We start from the raw sequence: 25237 nt of genomic DNA on the forward strand, positions 1-25237 counted from the left end.
AGTGAAATAAGTCAAGCACAAAAGGACAAATATTGTATGTGTTCACCTATATGAAGTATCTAGTATAGGCAGTCATAGACACAGAAAACCAAATTAATGTTACCTGGAGCTGGGGGAAGGGAAGAATGAAGAGATACAGTTTAATGAGTACAGAGTTTCGGCTTGGGAAGATAAATAAGTTCTTGAGATGAATAGTGGTGATGGTTGCACAGCAATTTGAATGTACTTGATGTTACAGAACAGTACATTTAAAAAGACTAAAATGGTAAATTTAAAGTTATGTATATTTTACCACAACAAAAAAAGGAATAAATGCATAAAGAAGGCAGACACAAAAAGAGTACACAATGTCTGAGTTTATTTATGTGAAACTCAGGAACAAGGAAACCTAATTGGAGGTGGGAGTAGTGTTAGAACAGCAGTTACCTTGGTGTATGTGTGTGGGAAAGAAATTGGAGAAAAGGAACAACAAAGTGTACATTTCAAGGAGTTTGAAAAGGAGACAAATAGGGTAATGTTAGCTAGGAAACCTAGTTTTTTTTTTTTTTTTTTAGGAAGGGGAAAATTGAATGTATTTTTAGTTTGGGGAACAGATGGAGAGAAGGGGAAGGATGACAATGCAAGAGAATGAAGGAGACAGACGACATCCGGAGGTGTGAGGGGAGAGGATGGAGAAAGGAGGGTAGGGTTATCCTTGGAAAGACTCAGGGACGCATCTTCCACTGTAACTGTGAGAGAAGGGTGAGGACTGACTAGGTAAAGAAGTAGAAGGAAATACATTAAAGGATTCAGAATTCCAAGGTCTTTTTTTCTCTATACTCAACTGCCTCCCCCTACCAAATATCACCAGCATCCCTGCAAAATCTAATCTCTCTGATTTATTTCTCTCTGTAAAACTGAGCTCTGCTACTAGCTACAATTTTCAAATCATTTCTGTTAAAATTTTCTCTGTCTGGACACATAAGTATTTGATTTGAAGACCTCTAAGGTACAACATTTGGTTTTACTACAGATGTGAATTTTAGAATAAATCAGTTGGAAGATCTATGCATTTTTAATTTCCTCTGTGTCCTGAATTTAATAAATGCAGCTGGGAAATAGGTATATTTATGCCAAAGTTATGTTGGGAGTAGTGAACTTTCTGCCTTTCTCACAAAAGCTCTAATTTTATTTTGTTTTTAACCAAGAACTTTCCTTTTATCCCACAAGGAAAATTGATTTCACACTTAGATAGCTAAATTAAATATATCCATATGCAATCGATGTATCAGACTTTTGTTAGTAGGAGGAGAATAATTAGAACAAATTTCTCCATCAATTCAGAACAGCGAAGATTTCATTATAGTGTATTAGCCCATGATAAGATTCAGAGACAGCTCTAGGATGTATAGTCTCATTAACTCAGAAGTAGAGATCTTTGTTGAAGGACCAGTGCAATATTGCAGTAGGGGCTCAACTAGAAAACTACTTCATCAAGTGTTCAGAGAAGCTCCTTTCAAAAGGCACACACAGGCAATTCAAAAGGCAAAATTATGAATGACTAATGTCCGGAGGAAAATGGAAAACTTTATTAATATTAAAAGGATGCAAATTGAAATGGCAAGTTGATACAATTTTATCTTATCTAATTAGTGGAGCTTGTAAAAGTGATGCTTAAAGGTAAAGTATAATGGGGTATCTGCCAGACTGCTTATAGAGTGGACATTGGTTTAATTTTTTTCAAAAACAATAGAGAAATGTGTATCAAAAGATTTAACAATAGCCATACCTTTTGAATCAATAATAATGGTGCTAAGATGTCATCCTTTAAGAAATTCTGAAAAGTGGATAAAAAATTTTCACACGAAGATAATCAATGCACTACTAATTATGGTAGAAAAAGTTAGAAACACTTGAATGTCTAACTATAAGGATTTCAATTATGAAAGATACATATGATATTATAAGTGTCTTGGCCATTTAAAATTTTTACAAAGGATTTTTAATAAAATGTCACATAATGATAAGTGATATTATAATATTTCCACTGTATTAAAATACATGTCTGTATTTTTAAAAGACTGGAAATTATCAAAACTTGAACAGTTATATTTGAATGGCAAGGTTTTAGTGATTGTGTTTTCCTTTTTTATACTGCTTTCTGTTTTTCACAATGTATGGGCACTATTTCAAAAATCTGAATCTGAACTTATTTTTTGATTACAAAAAACAATTTCTTTGATTATTTTTTGGTAATGGTTAAATCCCTGTACTTCAGTAAAAAGGGCCAAAACATCCAGCTAAGGTCAGCTACTCATTTGACAATATTTTTTAAACATCTACAGTGTACCAGGCTCTACAATATATACTAGGAATTCAAGGGTAGAGAGGACAGTCAGACTTAAGCTGGCCCATGAGCTTACAGTCTAGTAGCAGGTACAGCACATTCGTTTGCTAAGGCTGCCATAACAAAGTACCACTCTGTGGCTTAAAACAACAGAAATTGATTTTCTTACAATTGAAGAGGCTAGAAGTCCAAGAAGATGTTGACAGGGTTGATTTCTTCTGAAGTCTCTGTCCTTGGCTTTTAAATGGCCATCTCCTCACAGAGTTTTCACATCTTCTCTGTGTGTGCGTGTGTGTGTGTGTTTAAATTTCTTCTTCTTATCAATATACCAGTCATATTGGACTAGGGCCCTACCCTAATGACTTCATTTTAACTTAAGTACCTCTGTTAAGACTCTGTCTCCATTTCAATAACATTCTAAGTTACAGGGGGCTAGGTCTTCAACTTATGAATTTTTTTGTGTGGAGGACAATTCAACCTATGACATCTAGCAATTAAATAAGTAATTGCATCAGGAAGAAGGGATGAAAAAGCTGAGATCAAAGACTAAACATTATCCTTGTATTCCTATCACTACTGGTAATTTTTAGGGAATGGTGTTGTGCTTCCAGTACTTTGATGTCTGCGGCTTTTAGTTTTCTTTTTTCAGAGCATTTGTATGTTTTGTAACTTCTTTAACAGCTTAACAGAAATAAAACAAACTTTCATCTAGTTATGATGAAATGGAGCTGATCTTTTAGATTTATCTTCTCTTCAGAGTGTCAGGGAATGAATAGTTAATCTTTGATGCCTGATATTATAAAGTCATTATCTTTCAGGGATCAGATTGGGGTGTGAATCGATACCAGCTAAGTTCCCAGATAAGTATATGTCATGACTTCCAAAAAGGGCTTGGCTGTTTCTAAGTCCCTACAGCTGTGCACGAGCAGAGGTCTGGAGAATAAACTTCACATAGTTTAATGTCATTGTGACTAATTTGCAATACTTTTCAAATTTCAGAAGAATTCTTTTTTATGGTACCATTTATAGAGTCTAGCTAAATTCATGATATACTTTCTATAAACCTTTCATTTGGTTTCAAATTCTTTATGGCATGTGGCAGACTACAAGCAAATTCATAAAAAACAAGATAAATTCTTCAGGCTGCATAGATCTTAGTTGGAAAATCTTTGTTATATTGCATTCAAATATACAATTCATTGCCCCTCCATCCCAAGAAACAGAATTTTGCATAATCATTTGACAAGCAGTAGAAAGGTGGGATAGTCTAGTGGTTAAGAGCCCAGGCTCTGGAGGCAGTTCCACCACTTTCCACTTCCAGGAGGATGGTGAAGATGAATGAGTGAACCCTCGGAAAGCCCTTAGAATAATTCCTGGTACATGGTGGCGTGGGCTATATTTGAGAGATGCTATTATTAGACTTTGCAGAGCTGATTCTCTGTCTTTGATGGGCTCTTGCTCTCTTGTCTTTTTCCCACAATGTGTCCAGACTTAGCTGTAATCAGTTACCGGAGGTCTAGTTCAAAGTCAACAGTGAGTACTCTGTTACAACTTTGAGCCCTTCTGTTGATGGCATTTTATTAAGATAAACACTTGACATCTTATTTACCTGAAGTTCAGCTTTTGGCATGGAAACACACAATTTCAGTGATTCCCTTTTCTGTGACTAGCAAAATTAAAATTTGTACAAACTGGGAAGTAAAAATTTCGGTGTTCTTCCACTAATGTGTTAATACTTCTCATTCTCTTGAATTCTCCAGATCATGTGTGAATAGTCAATATAGCACAGTTCCTGCCGCTGATTGCTTTCTCTTAAAGTTACTGTGCTAGGCTGATAGGATGCAATTTATTTCCATCTCCATGGCTACGGGTTGCTCTTCCCAATTTGCAAGGCGTGTTCCTCTTTACCAGCATTACCCTTTCCTTATTTCAAAATTGGACCCCAGCCTCTGGGATCTTATTGTTTTTATTCCTCTGACTTACCACAATTAATACTCGCTTAACTTCTGCATTATGTTGATTTGCCCTTATGAATTATTGCTTGGAAAATAGGTCTTTTTTGTTTTTGTTTTTGTTTTGGAAACAAAGTCTGGCTCTGTCACCCAGGCTAGAGTGCAGTGGTGCAATCTTGGCTCACTGATGCCTGGACCTTCTGGGTTCAAATGATCCTCCCACTTCAGTTCCCTACCCTTCCTCCCCCCCCCCCCCCCCCCAGTAGCTACAGGCATGTAGCTGTACTGCCCAGGCTGGTTTTGAACTCCTGTGCTCAAGCAATCCTCCTGCCCCAGTCTCCCAAATTGCTGGGATTATAGGCATGAGCCACCACACCCAGCATCAAAAATGTTTATTATTTGTGCCTTTTGTGTCTCCTTAGACTGTGTAAGCTCCTTGATAATACATCTTCTTATTTGTGTCTCCTTAGACTGTGAAAGCTCCTTGATAATACATCACGAGTCCTTGAATTCTGTTGCAGATTGCCCTACTACTATTTGAGTGTGTGCACTAAATATTGCTTATGGTTTACACCCCCACCCCACCCCCAGTTACTCTCCTGTATCTTGTATTCTGGCTGTTCTAGCTGGCCTCCTTATGTTAATATAGACCATCTAGAACATTTTCTGTCCTCTTGTATCCTGTATCCTCAAATATCTTCTGATACTTGTTTTACTTTTTTCTGTTGTTCAATCTATTTACATGTTGTGCCAGTTAAGTTAAACAGTAAAAATGTTGCTCAGAGAATACAAAGGGAGAAATAGGCAAAGTGTCCTACTCCAGGTGAATCTGAGCCCTTCCTCTTTGTACTCAGTTTATAGTAAACACTTAAGAAATGTAGTTACTGTTATTATTTTAAAAGATAGTAAAGTGTATTGTCATCTACTTATACAAGGAGACCAAGCTGGTCTGAAATTCCTGGGCTCAAGTGATTCCCCCACCTCATCCTCCCAAGGGCTGGGATTACACTGTGTCAGTCCATTTAAGATTTTGTTTTAGAAGGGGAAATAGTTGCTTAAATGTGTGGGTTTGTTGTTGTCTATCAGCAATGATTACCACATCATCTAGGTCAATGTATTTGCTGATCATAAAAAGAGAAAAATGTGCCTTTCCTTGATAATATTGATCTCTGAGATGGACTAAAAGGTGAAATGGGAGGTGTTCTAACCTGCCAAGACTTGAGTTAAAGCCCTTAAAACTGTTTCTTTTCCAATAATTGCTAAGATTATTAAATTATAAAACTGGATAAGGAAGCTTCTGACATGCATTTTATTTCAGACCGCAAGCTACTTCATTAGTAAAGCAGTGAGATGAGACAACAGGGAAGTAAAGAACAAAATTACATGTAACAATCTTGGTGGTTTAAAATGTATTTTTCAATATGAATGAGAGGTGTGATAACAAGCTCAGGAATTTCATGGGATATGGATGTTCCCCTTTACTTTAAGGGAAGTACATTTTAAATTGGATCTTATTTTATTACCCCAGATGGGAGAAATATTTTTGCATTCATTATTTATACACTGCCTAGTACAAAGATTATTTGAGGCAATTGAAAGAATATTAAAAAATGTAATTGAAGAAATCTGAATAGAACTTCTCCAGCTTGTCTTTTATAGTTCAGGCATTGACCTTTTCTTGAAAATATTAACAAATCATAACAAAGAACATAAACTCTCAAAACTGAAGGGAAATAGTTTAACAGCTTCTCTCATGGCAGTGGCTATGTCTTGTTTATCTTGGGTTGGTCAGGTAGCTCTCTCTTGTAATTAGGATTTTTTGGCCTGTGAATAGAGTAACCATATGTTCTAGATTTTTTGGGACAGCCCCAATTAAAAATATTCTTTCCTGTTGTTAGACCATGTGTCAAGCCATATGTGCTGATATTTTTATGGAAAATGTGGTCAACTTACCCGAACTTGTCAGTATTCCCTAATGAACTTTTCCTTCAAGGTACCCAGAGGTAGGTTGGGGTTCACATCCTACCCATGCTGATGTCTTTGCAACTCTGTAGAGCTCAATTTGCCTTCCAGACGTCTTCCTTCTCCCATCTCCTACTCTACCTGCGGAGTATTACACTGCTACCAGAATGTCAAGTGTTCAGTTGAGGTCCTGTTGTTCGCTGCACATAAAGCCAATCACTGAGGCAATGAGTATAGACAGGGAAGAAGGCTTTTTATGTGGGTGACATCAGCCAACAAAAATGAGAAATTGTCTCAAATCTGTCTCCCAGCTGATTCCACTAGTCAGGGATTTATATAGTGGGGGCAGGAATGTAAAAAAACAGGAATTGGGGAGGGACAAGGAAGAGGAATTGGTAAACAGTAATTAAGGAGGGGTAAGGAAGAAAAATTGGTAAACAGGAAGTGTCTGGCATCTCACTGAATATGGTGATCTGGTGAATTTTAGTTCCTTGATGCTATAGGCCTGAAGGACTGTTTTCTGGGAAAGGAATTCAGGTAAGAACATGTGTAAGTTTCAAGTTTTAAGACCAGGAAGGTCAAATTCTATGTTTATTTAAAAAAAAAACTATAACCATTAGTTCTAAGTGGAAGTTGGGCTGATTTCAACATTCTGCCTAGCATATATTTATACACCATCTTTATTGTTATGTGTGGGTTAGTCTCATCTTCTTAACAAATTTTACAGTCTGCAAAAAGGTAATATCACCTACATTCTCCCCACAACGTCTACCAGGCCTCACTCAGGGATAGGCACATAGCATCTCCTGTTTTTTTAGAAAAATTTAATGGTTGGGCACAGTGCCTCATGCCTGTAATCCCAGCACTTTGGGAGGCCAAGGTAGGAGAACCACTTGAAGCTAGTAGTTTAAGACCAACCTGGGCAACATAGTGAGACCTATCTCTACAAAAAGTCAAAAGATTAGCCAGGTGTGGTGGTGCACAACTGTGGTCTTAGCTACCAGGGAAGCTAAGGCAGAAGGATCGCCTGAGCCCAGTAGGTCAAGGCTGCATTGAGCTGTGATCATGCTACTGCATTCCACCCTGGGTGACAGAGCAAGACCAAGTCTCAAAACTAAAAAAAAAAAAATTAAGGACTGATTGAATTTTTTTGTGTCATTTGAGATAAGAAGGCTTTTTAAAAAGTCTCTACCAGAATGCTGCAATGAACCTGAAACTATTTTGCTACTGGTTAAACCCTCACCACATTCTTGTCAGAATTCAAAAGTAGATTTTCAGCACCCAATTTCTTAGAGGCTTTTGCTTTTTCACACACACACACACACACACACACACACATACACACACGAGGGGACTTCAAAACATTTGTGAAAAAATGGAATTAAACGATAAAAACAAAAAAATATAAACTTCATTTCTCAGCATAAGCTCTATCAAGATTAGGACAATTTTGTAAGTGATAATACTAGCTATTTAGTCCATTCCTAAAGAATTGAGGGTCCTGGTTACTTAACCATGTTAATGCAGTCATTGTTGCATTTTATTTTATTTTATTTTATTTTTGAATGAGTCTTACTCTGTCGCCCAGCCTGGAGTGCAGTGCTGGGCTCAGACAATCCTTCCACCTCAACCCTTCCACCTCTCCTCCAGGAGATGGAACATGGCATCACTAGTGCAATTCTGAAGACAAGCACAATCAAAGCAATGGCTTCCAAGAGGGAGAAGTGGTCCAGTCAAAGTTGACAAGTCAAGAGCAAATGTCATGGCAACAGGTTTTGGGGGATGACAAAGGCAATTTGCTTGTTGAGTTTCTGGAGGGCCAAAAAATGACAGCATCAGCTGGACACAGTGGCTAACACTTGTAATCCCAGCATTTTAAGAGGCAGAGGTGACAGGATTGCCTGAGTCCAGGGGTTCAAGATCAGCTTGGGCAATTTAGCAAGACCTCCTCTTGGAACTACAGGCGTGCACCACCACATCTGGCTAATTTATTTATTTTTTGTAGAGATGAGGTCTTGCCAAGTTGCCCAAGCTGATCTTGAACCCCTGAACTCAGACAATTTTCTCACCTCTGCCTCACAAAGTGCCGGGATTACAAGTGTGAGTCACTATGTCCAGCCTGTTACATTTTAACTGAAGAAAAATGGGTGCCCTTTACAGGTTTCTTAAGATCAGGAAACAAAAAGAAGCCAAAAGGAGCCAAACCAGGACTGTAAGGTAGATGCTTAATGATTTCCCATAGAAAGTCACAAAAGTGTTCATGTTTGCTGAGAGGAATGAGCAGGAACAGTGTTGTGATGTAGGACTCTCTGGTGAAGTTCTCTCAGGCATTTTTCTGCTAAAACTTTGGCTAACTTTCTCAAAACACTCTCATAATAAACAGGTGTTATCGTTCTTTGGCTTTCCAGAAACTCAATAGGCAAAATGCCTTGGGCATGCCCAAAAAACTTTGCTCTTGACTTGTCCACTTTTGCTTTGACTGGACCACTTCTCCCTTTTGGAAGCCATTGCTTTGACTGTGCTTTGTCTTCAGGATTGTACTAGTGATGCCATGTTCCATCTCCTGTTACAATTCTTTGAAGAAATGCTTCAAGATCTTGATCCCACTTGTTTAAAATTTCCACTGAAAGCTCTGTTTTTTCTGCAACTGATCTTGACACAACGGTTTTTTGTATCCATCAAGTAGAAAGTTTATACAACTATAATTGTTCAGTCAGAATTGTGTAAGCTCAAACCAGTTGAGATGTTTGTGGTGATAGCTATTGCTTGTGCTATTGATCATCAGTTTTCTTCAATTAAGATACAAACAAAATGCATTTTTTTCTTACAAATGGACATGAAGAGTCTGCTGCTACGGGCTTCATCTTCAATATTGTCTTAACGCTTCTTAAAGCAAGTTTCTATTTGTAAACTGCTGATTTCTTCAGGACATTGTCCCCATAAACTTTTCATTAAGCATCAATGATTCTATCATTCTTTCACCCAATCTTCACCATCAAGTTGATGTTACAAACATCAAACATCTTGCTTCAATTTTAGAAGAATTCATGTTGCTCTGATAGGGACTCTCTTCAAACTAATGTCTTATCCTTCTTAGTGCCTCAAACTAAATCTTGCTCAGATATGTTATGACAGCTTAGTATGAACTTATTTTGGTGCCAAACATTTTTGAAATGGATGCATAGATTTTTCATAATATGCATTTTTCATGATCTTTTAGAAGTCCCCTCATATATGTTTGGAGAATAAAACCCATGCTTTGGTTTCTCGTATGTGCTAAGGGCAAAAGGTAAGTTTTATGATTTTGTTATTCTGTCCTAGAAATATAGTTAGATATATAATTATATCATTTCTTTTTTAGCCTTCTCCTCTTTCTGTCCCCTCATTATGAGTGTCCTCCCAAGCCTTGATGCTCTACTCTCTAAACATTTGTTCCATGGCTATTGCTTACAAAGGGACACACCATTCCCTCCATGTGATTGCTATTAAATCTCCATCTCTCCAGCAGCTTTCTCTGCCCTCCAGCCCGCGATTCACAGGTAGGCAGAGGGTGTTCGATGTGGGGTGCGGATGGGGAAGTAGGGAGTTTAGGAAGATGTGGACAATATCAGGAATCAGGAAATATTCATAGCAGATGAGATTTAGTAGATCCAGGGTGGGATTTAGGGTACGTGTATGTTGAGGGACACTGGTAATTCTGATTTCAGAAAACCACAGTTCCAGAACTCTCAGTACCAATTTCTTATGACATATCTTTAAGACCTCCTATCAGCATGCCAGTATCACACCATCTACTCTTTCTAATTTCACCTTTTCTTTCAGTATTAATATTCTCCTTTTTTTCTGAGTTTGAATGTTTAAGAGAATTTAATTTGCCATGCGTATACATCTAACATGCTAGATTTGTAAGAGTTATTTAAGTACTTGGGGGAGGTTTTTCTTATTATAAGTTTGCTCTGTAGGCATTTGAAATGCTTAAAATAAAAACTGACTTTATTAAATGTATAAATGCAGTTTAAAATGTTTAAGGGGATTTAATTATTGAAGTTTGTAAATGGTACTGATTGTTTAATTAAATTAAATTTCTCTAACATGAGTTCACCAAATATTAATCAGAAAAAAATAAATTATTCTCAATTCACATAAGATTAGTAATTTAAACTTTAAAAAACTAGACTTTAAATTTACAACTGTAAAAAATTGAATATTAATTTGCTATCCCAGAGAATGTATATAGTTTTTTTCTACTACTAAAGATTCCTTTTCTACCCGAGACCTAAAAACAAATAAACCTCTACAGTATCAAAAAACAGACCCTAAATATGTTTAAATGTAAATGACACCTGTTCCCCTTATGTTCCTTATAGTCTTGAAATTCTTGGAATATAAATGATTTACAACACCATTCTTTAATATTCTCTTTTAAATACAAAGATTCTTCAAACATTGGGTATGTAATACAGAATACATCTGTTTTACAGAAAATAATTTGCTTATTTGGTTTGTATATGATCTGTGTTAATCCAAGCTGATCACCAAATAAGTGTTAGAGACTCTTCTACTAGCTAGAAAAATAAAGAGCTGTGACACCAGCAGATTCAAGCACAAATGCAAAAGCTAATGTTTTTGATATTGGGAAAGTTGAAAGTGTAGACTGTTCTTTTCTCACTTCCAGACTGTGCACATCTGCTCATGTAAAGCCGCAAACGGAGCTATTAATACTGTGCAGGCGCGCTGCGCTTGATTCCCTGCCTGGCGGCTCTAGAGCACTGCTGGGGCACTGACACTGCCTCTTACCACAGCGACTGGGCAGTAGCAAATGGTGTCCTATCCTATGGCCTATCATGATAATCTCATACTAGATGGCCTCTCTCTTTTTTTTTTTTTTTGCTTTGGCGGCCTCTTGGCCATTCATATTTTTTGTTAAGGAAGAAAAATTCCTATGACACCACCTTCTGAGTTAGTTTAATTGAAGGGCACCTTGAGATTGCAGGCAAATTGTAAAATACAAAACAAATAAAAATGACCATATGCAAGTACTTATTTATGTGACTCAGATTTTTCCTGCTACTGTACAACCAAAAATAAAATTCAGAAATAAATTGAATGCTTAGATGCTAAAGCGAATACAAGATCTTCTGTCACCCTGATTAAAATGTTTGTGTTTGTTTAATCACCCTCCTTTATTTTTTGGTCAGCTCTATTATAAGCACATGCTGTATATTTAAAGCTATGAAAAACATTTTCTAATAAAAAGAGCTGTATTTTTTTTTCTTTCTTTATGCCGTGGAATTTTACATAAGATTTCATTTTTAGAAAGCGTTCCTTACTAACAAAAGTTTGAAAAGCCACTAATATACGTCAAATTAATGTCCTCCTAGTTTTCCTCTGGGATTCTAGTTCTTCCCCTGTTTCTCTTATATAGCACACCACCGACAACATACTAATTTTTCCTGGAGATTTTATTATATGAAAGAAACCCCCAAAACCCCGGTATTATTTTGTGGAGGGTAAGCCTCTTGTAGTACAGAACCGTCCTGCTAGGTAAATGTTCTAGGAACCCATCGGCATTGGTGTACCAGCTAGTTTTGTTATGAGAGGTTGTGTTTGGCTTCAGTGCATTTTTTTTTTTCTTTTCTGAGATTGTTTCAACGCATTTGTTCATTTCATGATTGGTGACATACCAGCAACCTGCTCACGCCATTCTGAGCGTTCAGCAGTTTTTGACCAAAAACCATATGACCCCTTGTGTCCCACGCTCCCTATTCACCCAATCTCTCCCCAGTGACTTTTATTGTTTGTTTCTGGGGTAATATTTTGCCAAAGTGGAAGAAGAGTAACAAACAATGGCAGAAACACTAAAAGTCATCAAAATTGAAGAGTTCAAAACCTGTTTTGAGCCGTGGAAAAAGCATTTCTATAGGTATATTACATCAAACAGAGTCCTTTGGTGACTGAAGTTTGAACATGTAAGAATAAATACACAATTTTTTATAAATAAATTCTGGGGTTTCTTTGGGTCTCCTTCATATTTCCTCCCTCTTTCATATCTTTAAAGGCTTTTTGTGGGCTACAGAATTAAATTTAATGTTTTCAGCCTGGCTTTCCAGGCAGACATAATCTGACCATACGCTAAATATCCAAATATGTTTTCCACTAGTCCCTCACACAGACTTTCTAGTCTTGAAAAGGTAAATGCGTTATGCCTTCATTTCCCTATCTCCTGCCCTTGACAGGCCCTGCCACTCCTCCTGCACCGATCCATTAATCTATCAGAATTGATGTGTGAAATGAAGCATACTTGCCATCCACTCTTTCATAAAGTCTGCCCCTTATGTGCCCTGATTTTGGTTTATTATGTCCTTAAATCTGAGATTTCCTCCCCCTTTCTTCACCCACTCTAATTTCTCCTTACCCTTCTCAGTTCACACACCCATGGAACCTCTGTTAGCTTCCTGAACTTATGCTTTCTTCTTCCTACAGATGTAGATTTTAATTTTACCCAAGAGCTTTCTATGTTTTATGATCTTCCCAATGGAATCACTGATGTCTACATTTCTCCACCAGCTTTTGAAGACTATGACTATAGGGATCTAGTCATGAAAGGTGGAAAGAGTTCTTAACTGCAATTCCATGCCCTGGATCTAGTCTTTAATCCTTTCCATCACTCATGGATTCTGCAGTTTTAGTTAAATCATTTAAATTTTCATAATCACCTTTTTCTCTGCACAAGGGGGATAATAATCTCTGCTGTGTTTTAAAATAGAATTGTCATTGATGGAATGGTCTGCTCCTTGTGTTGGCTAGCTATCTTACTGGAGTCACCATAAATGAAGAAATAATTATCAAGTCATTCCAGTTAAGAAACTTGATCCTACTAATCAATCCAAAGTTGATAGGCTGTAGGAATCTGACTGATGAGAATATAGCTCACAAGAGACTGGTAGTTCTCTTTGCTTCTTTTCTACATTTTCTTCCTTGGTGACTTCTCTAATCCCAAGGGCTTTGAGTGCTTTTTAGACGCCAGTGACCTTCAAATGTCTTGGGCAGTCTGGACCTCTCTACTAAGCTTCATTGCCATATACCTAAATGACCATTTTACATTTCCTCTGTGAAGTCTCTATGTTAAACATAACATATTTAACTTGAGGCTGGGCTTGGTGGCTCAGTCTGTAATCCCAGCACTTTGGGAGATCAAGGCAAGTGGATTGCCTGAGCTCGGGGGTTCAAGACCAGCCTGGGCAACTTGGCAAAACCTCACCTCTACAACAAGTTTTTTAAAATTAGCCAGGTGTGGTAGCGTGCCCCTGTAGTTCCAGTAATTTGGAAGGTTGAGGCGGAAGGATCTCCAGAGCCCAGCAGGTCAATGCTGGGGTGGCGGTGAGTGTGCCACTGCACTCCAGCCTGGGCAACAGAGTAATACTCCAACTCACAAAAGCAAAACAAAACAAATTGAACTCCTGTTCACTCTGTAATATCTACTCTCCCACCCAGAGTCATGTCTAATCTGTTTCTTCTGCTTCTTTGCTTATTTTAGAATCAAGGGATTTCTAAGGTTTTAGCAGAAACTTGGTTGTACGCATTTCAACTGTTTGTCTCACATGAACATCCGTCTTGTTTGGATCATGCTGGATAAACATTATCAACTTCTGCCCTCCCAGTTCTTCAGTTCCTCTGCCCTCCAAAAGATCCTTGTGATTTCTGCAACAAAAGCAACCAAAAAAACATAATTTATTTGTACTTAATAGTGTTTTAAAAAATCAGAGAAAGAACTTTCAAACACCCCTTTATCTTGAAGAGAGATATATTTAGCAAAGGTAAAATTCAGGACTAGCACTGAATTTTGGCACAAATTGGTTTAGTCCAACTTAATGAGGCTTTGTCATAATTGTTAACAGGCTTGAAGTGTTTGTTCTTTTTAAATAAGCCCAAATCATTCCTTCCTCCACTTCTACCTCCAACACAATTTTGCTTACACCATTAACTTGAGTAGCAATCCCTGTCTCCATATTACAAAGGTATGCTTTATCAACCTTGGATAGAATAATGAGCCTTGGAATTATAGGAATTTAAATTAATACAGTTTTGCTGTGGTGTGTTTACCTTTTCCCTGAGCATAAAATGCTGAATCATTTAGTGTAATTGTGGCAGTGTTTCACATATCCGTTCCCCCATCCTCAGCCATTTAGGTAGAAGAAGAGAGAAGAAACTTAGTTTAAAAAAAGAAAGAAACTTACCAACATCCCTTTCCCAATCCTACGTCATGTACTATCTCTAAGGTGATTTTGGGGTCAATATACTGTCTTTCATTGTTAACTTAATACTCATAAATGTATATAACCTTCCCAACTAGACTTTAACTTACCAAGGAAACAAACAGCCATGGCTACTCCTCTACAAATTCTTAGCTCCAGAGTTTCCCTAGCTTTCTGTTCCATTTCTAGCAAGTAAGGTCATCCAGGTCTCACACAGTGAGAGCTTAGAATAGTCAAGGTTCAAGGGAAATTTTAAAAATAAACCTTTACTTCCTAATGCATTATATAAGTCCAACATAGAAATAATACCAAAACCAGATAAAGAGATTACAAGAAAGAAAAACCTTGGGCATCATGGCACATATCTGTAGTCCCAGCTACTTGGAAGGCTGAAGCAGGAGTATTACTTGAGCCCAGAAGTTTGAGGCCAGCCTGGGCAACATAGTGAGACACCCATCTCTCAGTTAACACACACACACACAAAGACAAAGAAAAACTACAGACCAGTATCTCTCATGAACATAGATGCAAAAATCTTCAACAAAGTATTAGTACATTGAATTCAACAATACATAAAAAGAATTGTATACTATGACCAAGTGGGATTTATTCCAGATATACAAGGCTGGTTTAACATTCAAAAACCAATTAATGTAATCCACCACATCAATAAGCTAAAAAAGATAAATTATACAATTGTATTCATTGATGTAGAAAAAACATTTGACAAAATCCAACACCTATTCACGATATAAACTCTCAGCAAACTAAGAATAGAGGGAAGCTTCCTCAATTTGATGAACAGCATCTACAAAAATCCTTCAGCATCGACAAAAATCCTATAGCTAACATCATACTTAATGATGAGAAATTGTATACTTTTCCCCTAAGATCAGGAAAAAGGCAAGGATGCCCTTTCTTATCACTATTATTTAACAACGTACCGGAAACCCTATCTAGTGCACTAAGACAAGACAAGAAAATAAGAAACATACAGGTATGGAAGGAAGAGCTAAAACAAGCCATTACTAAGAAATAAATGTTGGCATCACAAGTTCCTTTTAGAATTTGTAGACTTGCCTTATTGCATATTTGTTTTCTATTTCAAAGATTTCTGCTGTTATCTTCATTATTGACATCCTTCTAATTCCTTTGAGTTTAGTTTGCTGTTCGTTTTCTAGTTTCTTAAGATGGAAATTTAGATCATGTGGATTTTCAATCATTCTTCTTTTCAAATATATGCATTCAGAGCTATGCGTTTCTTTTTAATCCCTTCTTTACCTGCGTTTCAAATGTCTTGATATGTCATGTTTTCATTATTACTTAGTTTTAAATATTTTCTAATTTTATTGCCATTAAAAAAATAGTTTACAGCCGGGCTCGGTGGCTCAGCCTGTAATCCCGCACTTTTGGGAGGCTGAGGTGAGTGGATTGCCTGAGCCCGTGGGTTCGAGACCCGCCTGGGCAGCGAGACCTCATCTCTACAATAAATCAAAAAATCAGCCAGGTGTGATAGTGCACGCCTGTAATTCCGGCTACTCAGAAGGCTGAGGCGGAAGGATCGCCGGAGCCCAGCAGGTCGAGGCTGCGGTGGCCGGGAGCGGCCACCGCACTCCAGTCTGGGTGACAGAGTGAGACTCCACCTCAAAAAAAATAGTTTACATGAAATCAACTTATTAATGGCAAACATCCTCAGGAGTCCTGTTCAGAGACAGCGACTTCTCTTCCTGCAGATGCTATTGGAGTGAATGGAGGTGATGTCCTCAATTTGGTTGATCTTCATTTCCAGGTGAGAGAGGAATCTAAGGGCTGACTGGACTTAGATCCAGGAGTTTTGGTCCTGTTTCCCCCCAGTGATGCCCAGCTACTTGAACCTCTGGGCCACATCCTGGGCAGCCAACATGGCAGCCTACAGCGAGAACTCATTGCAGTAGGCCTTCACCTTCATTCCCCTGTCACATGGCAGATGGTTTCCTTGCCAGAAAGATCAGTGACACGGACAAAGGTGTAGTTGACAGATGCGAAGATATGGCAGACACCAAACACATTCTCTCTTTCAGCCACTTGAAGTTCAAGGATGATGACCTGTTCTCCCTTTTTTTTCCTTCCCCTTTCAAGGTGCCGTTTCTGCGCATCTTCTTCAGACTCTGCACAGAAAGAGCTGCAATTTTTTTAAATTAGACCTACAGGCTATTTTTAAATATGTTGCTAAATTTCTAAGCATTTAGAGAGGTTCTAGTTATCTTCCTGTTGCATTTGTGGAGTTTCTAGTTATCTTTCTGTTATTGATTTTTAGTTTGATTCCACTGTAGTCAGAGAACACACTTTATATAATGTCAATCCCTTGAAATTTATTGAGACTGGCTTTGTGGCTTAGCATAGGTCCAATGTGATGTGCTCATGTGCTCTTGAAAACAATATTTATTCTGCAGTTGTTAAGTGTAATATTTTATATATGTCAATTAGGTTAATTCCGTTATTTATGTTGTTCAAATCTTATATATCTTACTGATTTCTTTGTCTGTTTGTTCTATAATTTATTGAAAGAGGTATTAAAATCTCCAGTAATGATGGTAGATTTATCTGTTTCTCCTTTTAGTTCTGTCAACTTTGCTTAATATATTGAAACTATGCTACACTTTTAAAAATTGTTATACATTATAAACTCTTAGGTGTATGCAAATTTAAACCTGTTAATTGACCATCTTGTCACTATGAGATGTCCCTCTTTATCTCTAGAAATATTTATTGGCCTAAAGTCCATGGTGACTGATATTAATATAGCCATGCCGGTCTTCTTTTGATTAGTGTTGGCATGACATATTTTTTCTACTCTTTTTCTTTAAAGTTTTGGGTTCTTCTATTCAAATTGAATTTCTTGATAAGGAATATATGGATTTTACTTAAAAAAAAAGCAATTCTGGTCTCTTAATTGGAGTAACACTCCATTAATACTTAATTTGATTATTTAAACATTTATGTTTAACTCTATTATCTTATTATTTGCTTCTATTTCTGTTCTTTGTTTTATTTTTTCTCCTTCCTTGATTTTTTTGGGGAGAAGAATCAAATATTTTTTATTATTTATTGTTTCCTCCTATTTCAGCTTATTGGTTGGTTATTAGTCTTGTGTTTGTTTTTGTTTTTGCTTTTGTTTTAAGAAATGGAGTCTCACTGTGTTGTCCAGCTTGGAGTGCCATGGCTATTCACAGGTCTTTCTGGGGTTTCAACTGGAAATTTGGGTGTTGCCATTCCACCTCAGTGGGCCTTGTTTCTCTGTCTCTTCAGTACCACACTGCTGCAGAGATCTTTGCACAGCTCTCTACACTCCCAGCTGCTGCATTCTCTTAGTCTTCTTCAGTGTTTACCTGTGGTTACTCAGCTTAAGAGTTGGTGAATGCCTCAAGGGAAGATTGCATGTAGCCTTTTGGGTTCACTTCTCTGCATTCTCTCCTTTGTGGAATTTTTCCACTAAATCCCAGCCATTTTAGTAGCTTTGAACTCCAATCTGTCTCTTCATTCTGATGGAACTTCCCCTTGCTCTATTCCCTGTCCTGTGAGTTGGGCCAGAGTGAATATGGAGGTTCACTTTGATGTGTCTACTTCTCTTTGGGGTTATCTGCTGTGGTTGCCCTCTGATGCCTTCAAATGGCAGTGTTATGTATTTAGTCCATTTGCTACAGTTGTTTTCTGTGGGAGATTTAGCTCAATATAAGCTGCTCTGTTGTGGTTAGAATCAAAAGTCTTCCTCTATTATATAAAAAACTTAAAAGAATTCAAAAGACTGAAATAAGGAAATTACAAAAGCTGAATTACAGATCACAGAACTTCAGTCCTAACCCAAGACCATCCTTAAGTCCTCTGGATGGTCCTTTAATGCTGGCTTACCTTAAGTCCTTTAAAGAACAAGCTGGGTATAAGTAAATAAAGAAATGCTACATGAAGTGCTTGCCCTGTCTTCCTAGCAGAGTTGGTATGAGATCAGCTTACCTGCAAAGGAAGGTTCATAAGGGTGCCTGCCCCATAGGGATGTGATTGATTTAATAATTTTCCAGCTCTTGGACAATTTCTTCTCCTGCTCTGCTTTTCTTTTCTTCCCTAATTAGAACTGTGAATTAGACAAAAATGTAATTTCTTCTCCCTTCTGGGTCAGGTTGTCCTGTCTAGCCTCTGGAATAAAAGAACACAAGTGTCTGAGTGTCTCTAGTTTCAGAAGTACTGGCCAGCCAGGTGGGCCTGACCAGAAAAAAATTCCCTGTGGACAGGCCAGAGAGGAACCCAATCCATCAGAAAGGTTTCAATCAGTATGGAATCTGAACAAAAAGAGCTATTTATATAATTCAAAATGGGAACAGCATTAAGTTTGGACAGCCTAATGGATATGTTCTCATGACTGGAATGACCTTTGAGACTGAACCTTGGGGTCTGATGGGATATGGCATCAGAGGCACAGATTCACTTTGTCTCTGACTCTGTTTTTACTAGGTTTTATGTCTGACCAATCCCCTTCTAGTTTTCATACCCTTCTTGGAATATTTTACCAGCTTCAGCCTGGTTGGTGTCCTGCTGGTCTCTTCATGGTCACCTGACATCTATGCTCAGATGCTTTATGTGCTCAGTTTTTATCATTCTTAGAAAGCATTATTGCTTCCTATTCTCAAATTTGGGGGAGGATCTTATTATAATGCCCATGTCCAGACAGTACAACAGACCAGGTGTTTTATATGCTTACTTCTGACCTTCATTTCAAAGATGTGGAAACTGAGGATCGCAGAGGCTAAAACATCAGCCCAAGGTCATAAAGATTAAATGTTGCAGTGCTTGTGTTCAAATTCAGGTCTAACCTCAAACTCAGAGTTCTGCCTGCCACTGCTGTTGCTGAATAAGTACTAGATGGGTGCGTTACTCTAAATTCCTCTGCAGAGGAAACGGGAACTAAAAGTAGTGATTTAGTGAAATAAAGAACTTCCCAGTATAGCATACCTTTATTTCTTGGTGCCTTAATTTGTATTTCTTCTTTCAGAATTCCATTTGTTCATATTTATTGAACACTTACTCCCTGCTAAGAACACATAGTAATACAAAAGACATTAAGCCTATAGTAAGAGTATAAATTGTTACAACCTCTGAAGATGGAAATTCAGCAATATTTTTCATTTTTCAAATGCACATAAACTTTGAAAGAAATTCTACTTTAGGAATTACTCACATATAGGCATAAAGCCTATAATCTAACCAGGAATGTTGCCAAATATATGAATAAATGCAAAGTATATAATGCCAAATTGACATATGTATCATAAAGGAAAAAAGAGGTGCATCAATCAGTTCCACCAGAGAAACAGAGCCAGCATATAACTATATATGCACATATGTGTATATATAATGTATGTATGTGCATATATAATGTGTATATGTGTATGTGCATATATTATATATACGTGTGTGTGTGTGTGTGTGTGTGTGTGTGTGTATAGAGAGAGAGAGAGAGAGAGAGGGAGAGAGAGAAAGAGAGGAGATTTATTTATTACAGAACCTGACTTGCGTGCTTAGGTTGTTGTGACTGACTAGGCAAGTCTGAAATCTGTAGAGCAGGCCAGCAAGTTGGAAACTCTTGAGCAAGAGTTGATGTTGCAGTCCACAGATGAAATTTTTTCTTCCTCAAGGAAACTTCGGTTTTTCTTTTAAGATCCTTCGATTGATTAGATGAAGGCCACTCAGATTATCAAAGATAATCAAAGATAATTCACTTAAAATCATTTTAAGTAGATTTTAATCACACCTACAAAACTTCACAATAAGTTAGGTTAGTGTTTGAATAACTGCTTACTATAAGCTAGCGATGTTGACACATTAAGTAAATCAGCACAAAAGGATTAAAACTATATTGCTTAAGATGCATTCAACAGCAAGAAACATAAAATGCAAATCAAACTGCCTTAAACAATAAATAAATGGATTGGCTTATAGCACAGGAAGTCTAGACATAGGCTGGGTGCTTGGCTTTGGCTGTCTGCTTGGCCTTTCTGCCTTTGAGGAGCTGGTGCTCAGGCTGTCTGATGGAATGGCAGCAGCAGTTCCAGGCCTGGCCTCCTGTATAAGAGAGAGAGAAACCATCTCTTCCTGTGACTCACTCTGAAGAATGAGAAACTTTTCAGATGCCTCTAGCAAACCTCTTTTGCCATCTCATTGGCCTGAGTTGGGTCATAAGTCCGTATTTGGGCTAATCTCTGTGACTGGGGAATAGCATGCACTAATAAGAGTTAGTGTTAAAGTTCTGAGTCAGTCACTAGTGAGAGTAATGGATGACTATGATTTCCTCAGGTCAGGGCCTTCCAGTCTTTTTGACAAATAATAATGCTTGTGCAGCTGGTGGACTGGAATGACTCAAAGCAAGGACCCTGGGGCTCCAGGTGACCCAGGATCCACCTGACTGTCCCAACAGATAAATATCTTTGTACACCAATGGGTGGTAGCATGTATGTTGACTTAGAACATTAGGAACCACACCCTGGGGATAGGATTGGTTTCTACCTGATAGGGGAGGAATGCAATGGCTAATAAAGAGATCATGGATGGTAAAGAGAAGGGACAGTAAAGATCTAGGGATCAAGGACATTTTTTCCAGGGTTCTGTTTTTAGTAATTGGGTAGATGCTAGTGGTGTCCTGGGTATGAACTATATTGCTCATAAAGGCCAACTGTAGGAATCTTGTCCCAATTCGATGTTTAGTGGTGGGAGTATTTACACATGGAACTTGGCAAATGATACAAATCAATGCTTTTTTTTTTGACAGGGGAGTGGTGGAGAAGTCAGTTGTTAAACAGCATGCCATTGGTAGTGCAATGCTCAGGAGAGATAAAATGGAGAAAGAACAGATCTGGCCTTTAGTTCCTTGTTGGATCCTGCTCACCTTTTTGTTGTTGTTAAATTGAGGTGAAATTTACATCACATAAAGTCCACTATCCTATTCATCCTTTTAAAAGCTCACTCAAGCTTGTGTATTATTGCTTCTTTACTTGTTCTTCATTATAATATTCTATTTTATTTTTGAGAAGATTATACATTTGCATGGTTCAAAATGCAAAAGGTACAAGAGGGTATATAGTAAAGTCTCCCTCCCATTCTGCCCCCAGCCATACAATTTTCTTTTCTAGAAAAAAAACGATTAGTGGGCTTTTGGGGGTATACATCCAGAAAAATTATACAATAAATAAACATGTATTTATTCTAAATACATATGCACATGTGTGCACATACATACATGCATGCACACACAGAAGCATTGCTCTGACCTTGCTTTTCTTTGTTTAAATAAACATCTTAGAGATCATTCTATGCTAGTACATACAGAACTTCCTTATTCTCTTTTACAGCTGTATAATAATTCAGTTACAAATAACAGAGCAGTTGCAAATGACTTTGTACATATTTCCTCTTGTCATATACGTGGGTATACCTTTAAGATAAATTCCTAGAAATAGAATTGCAGATCAAGGTTATGCACATTTGCAAGATAAAAGACATTGTTTAAATTGCCTTCTGTCGAGATTGTGTCAATTTACACTCTCACTAGCAATGGGTGAGATGCTTGTTTCTGCACAGCCTTGTCCACGAAGTATGTTATCAAAGTATGACTGATAGGTGAATCTATCAGATTTTTCTTTTACAGTTTTTGGTTTTCTGTAATGTTTAGAAAGATCTTCCTTACTCCAAAAATTGTTTAAAAAAATTGTATCATTTGCCAATTTCATTGGAGTAAGTATTCCCAGCACTGAATATGGAAGTGGGACAAGATGCATATAGTTGGCTGTTATACACCAGTAAAACCCAGACCCATGATGCCACTGGCATCTACCCAGTCATTATTTGTCAGTCTGAAAAGCAAATAATGACACATTCGTGCCATTTAAATTTCCTTTTTAAAATCATGAACGAGATTGAGTATCTTCCTATATGCTTATGAGCCATCTCTCTTTCCTATTTTGTAAGCTGCCTGCTGGTATCCTTTTTCCATTTTTTCCTTTTGTGTTTTTGGTCCTTTTCTTACAGTATTAAATTTTAAGAGTTCTGTTTATCTGAAGGAAATTGCCCTGTTGTAATGCAAACACATTTTTCCCATTTTGTCATTTGACTCTTGGCTTTGTTTCTGGAGTTTTCCCCATACAGTTAAAAAAAACACTTTATGTAGTTGAATCTATCAGACTTTTCTTTTATGACTTTTGGTTTTATGCAATGCTTGGAAAGATCTCCCTTACTTCAAAAACTGAAAGGAATGCAACCCTTTTGCCTTTTATTACTTTTATTCTTTCATTTTTACACTTAAATATTTGTGTCATCTGAGTTTTGTCCTGCCTTCTTTCCATAAGACTCCATACTATATATTGTAATATCATATTTTACTCCATTGTTTTAAAATTCTGGTTTTATTTATTTATTTTTTAGCTATTCCCTTACAGGAGAGAAAGCTGCAAGGCTGGGTACCTGCCATTTATACAAACAGGACATTTTCCTGTCTGTGGGAAGTGCCAGTAAAGGCCTACAGCTACCTGCTTAGAACAATAGCTGTCTATGTTTGCTTTAATTTTTTTATTAAGAATGTTGTATATGAAGAGGGTGGTACAGGGAACACAAAAAGACAGTTGGGAAACCAAGTTACACAATTGTTTATTTTGTTGTTCCTATTATTCTTTTTTTTTCGGGGGAGGCGGTTATACAAATGAAGAGAAGAAATCAAATACAGAATTAGGCTCTCTTCAGGACCTCTACTTTTGACTGGTTAGTTCCTCTCTTTGTCAAGAAGTTCCTTTTCTATTTCTTGGTTAACATCGATCTTACTATTAATTATAATTACACAGAACAAAAATGAGCATGGTGAAGATATAGCAAATATTCCTTATGGGAGAAAGTAAATTTCTCACCCATAAAAGAGGTCATTTGGGCAAATATTCCTTATGGGAGAAAGTAAATTTCTCACCCATAAAAGAGATCATTAGAGAATGGAGAATTTCCTCTTGAACAAAGCTAATCTGTAGATCGTGAAAACTTCAACAGTTATTGTTTATGAGGCGAGAGAAGAGGAGAAAAAGAGGAACTGCAGACAGCTGACAGAGTGACCAGAGGTTGTGGCTCTGTCACATGCTGGTCTCCTGAAATGGTCTATGGCCAGCAGACTAGAGCCTCTTGGGAAGTGAGTGGCCCAGCAGTATGTTCCATACGCATTGTACCTTCTCCACTGAACAGAGTGCTGAGCAGGGTGGAGCTGGGAGGTGGGTCAGGTTGCCTGTTGGACAGCTCGGCATTGGCACCTAAGGGAGAAGAGAGTATGCCATTGAGGCTTCAGAATAACACTTAGGCCTCCAAACTACTCCTAAACACTCAGAAAATCTGGAGTGGTTTCTCCCTTTCTTCTGCCCACCTACCGCTTTCTTGGTCCTATAGTAGCTTCTTTATCCTTTGTGGGGTCCTTGGTGTTAATTTTCATTTGAAGCCCACACCTATAGGTGTTAAGGTGGGGAAAAGGAGGCCAACAGATAGGAGAGGCTCCTTGTGTGTTGTCCCAACCCTGTAGAATAACTCTGGGCTCCATGTACAACCCCACCCAAGAGAATCTTGAGGAGGCCATAAGCAGAAGCAACCTGTGTGCTGCTTCTTCCCACAATGGGTTGACCAGGGCTGACTGGCCAGGGTTGGATTTTAGCTTGTTCTTTTGCCAAACTGGGAGGGAGGGGCATCTTTCCCTTGGTCTTGTTTTTTTCAAACCCCCAACTCACACCTTATTGCCGTCTGACACTCTAGGTGGCCCTGTGACCCTTAGCACCTGATGCGTGATTCCTTCATTCTTAATGTCAAGAGACAGAAGGAGGGGCCTTTTTTTCCTGTCATAGACACTGGCCCAGTGAGGGGGAGAATGAGTCATTTTCTAGAACCTTCCACAGCAGGGTGACTTTAGGGTGTTTTTCAGTGGCACATCACTGAAATAACTACATCCTCAAGTACAATATTAAACTTACATTGTATAAAGTACAAAACAATTAAACATAATTATGAATGCAAATCACATTCCTAAAGGATTTGCCTCTTGAAGGGGAGGAGCAGGAGAAAGGGAATGTATAATAATAATGAAGTAGAAGGAGAAAAGAGACAGAATTTAGGTGGGGGATGGATTCAGTAGAAGAAAATGACAGATGACTCCTGCATAGACTTCCCTCTGATGTGTTGAAATTTTTAGAAACAACTATTTCCAGTTTTTCATTGCTTTCATCCTTCACTATAAAGGACAGTTCTGACTGAGGTAACCAAACCACCGCTACTGGGAAATCATTTTCTAACCTGCAAAAGCAGGAACTAAAGTTTCCGTCCGAAGCCAGAGAACTAGAGAGACCACCTATTGGCTGAAGGTCATGGTTGGAGTGAGGGTTGGGGGAATATGTTTGTGAGTGTGCCAGGGGTCAGTATTTGAAAGTCATCTCAAGGATTCAGATGCTAGTATAATCATTGGCAGTCCTCATAAATATTTGCATTTTGATATAGGCTTCTTAAATGCCAGGTCACCTGCAATTCACGAAAGGAATGAGTTACTAAATGGTAAAACTTCAGATGCACTACAAGTAGAGATTTGGTTCCTAGGGGGAGGGGAGAATTTTCCAGTCATTCTCCAACAAACAAATTCTATATATATAATATATATATTTGTCAACTCTGCTATAGGTTAGACATGCTCTTCCTTAAGAGATCCTTTC

Source organism: Carlito syrichta, unplaced genomic scaffold (genome assembly GCF_000164805.1).
Source record: "Carlito syrichta isolate Samal-C Ts95f unplaced genomic scaffold, Tarsius_syrichta-2.0.1 Scaffold302582, whole genome shotgun sequence".
Lineage (NCBI taxonomy): Eukaryota > Metazoa > Chordata > Mammalia > Primates > Tarsiidae > Carlito > Carlito syrichta.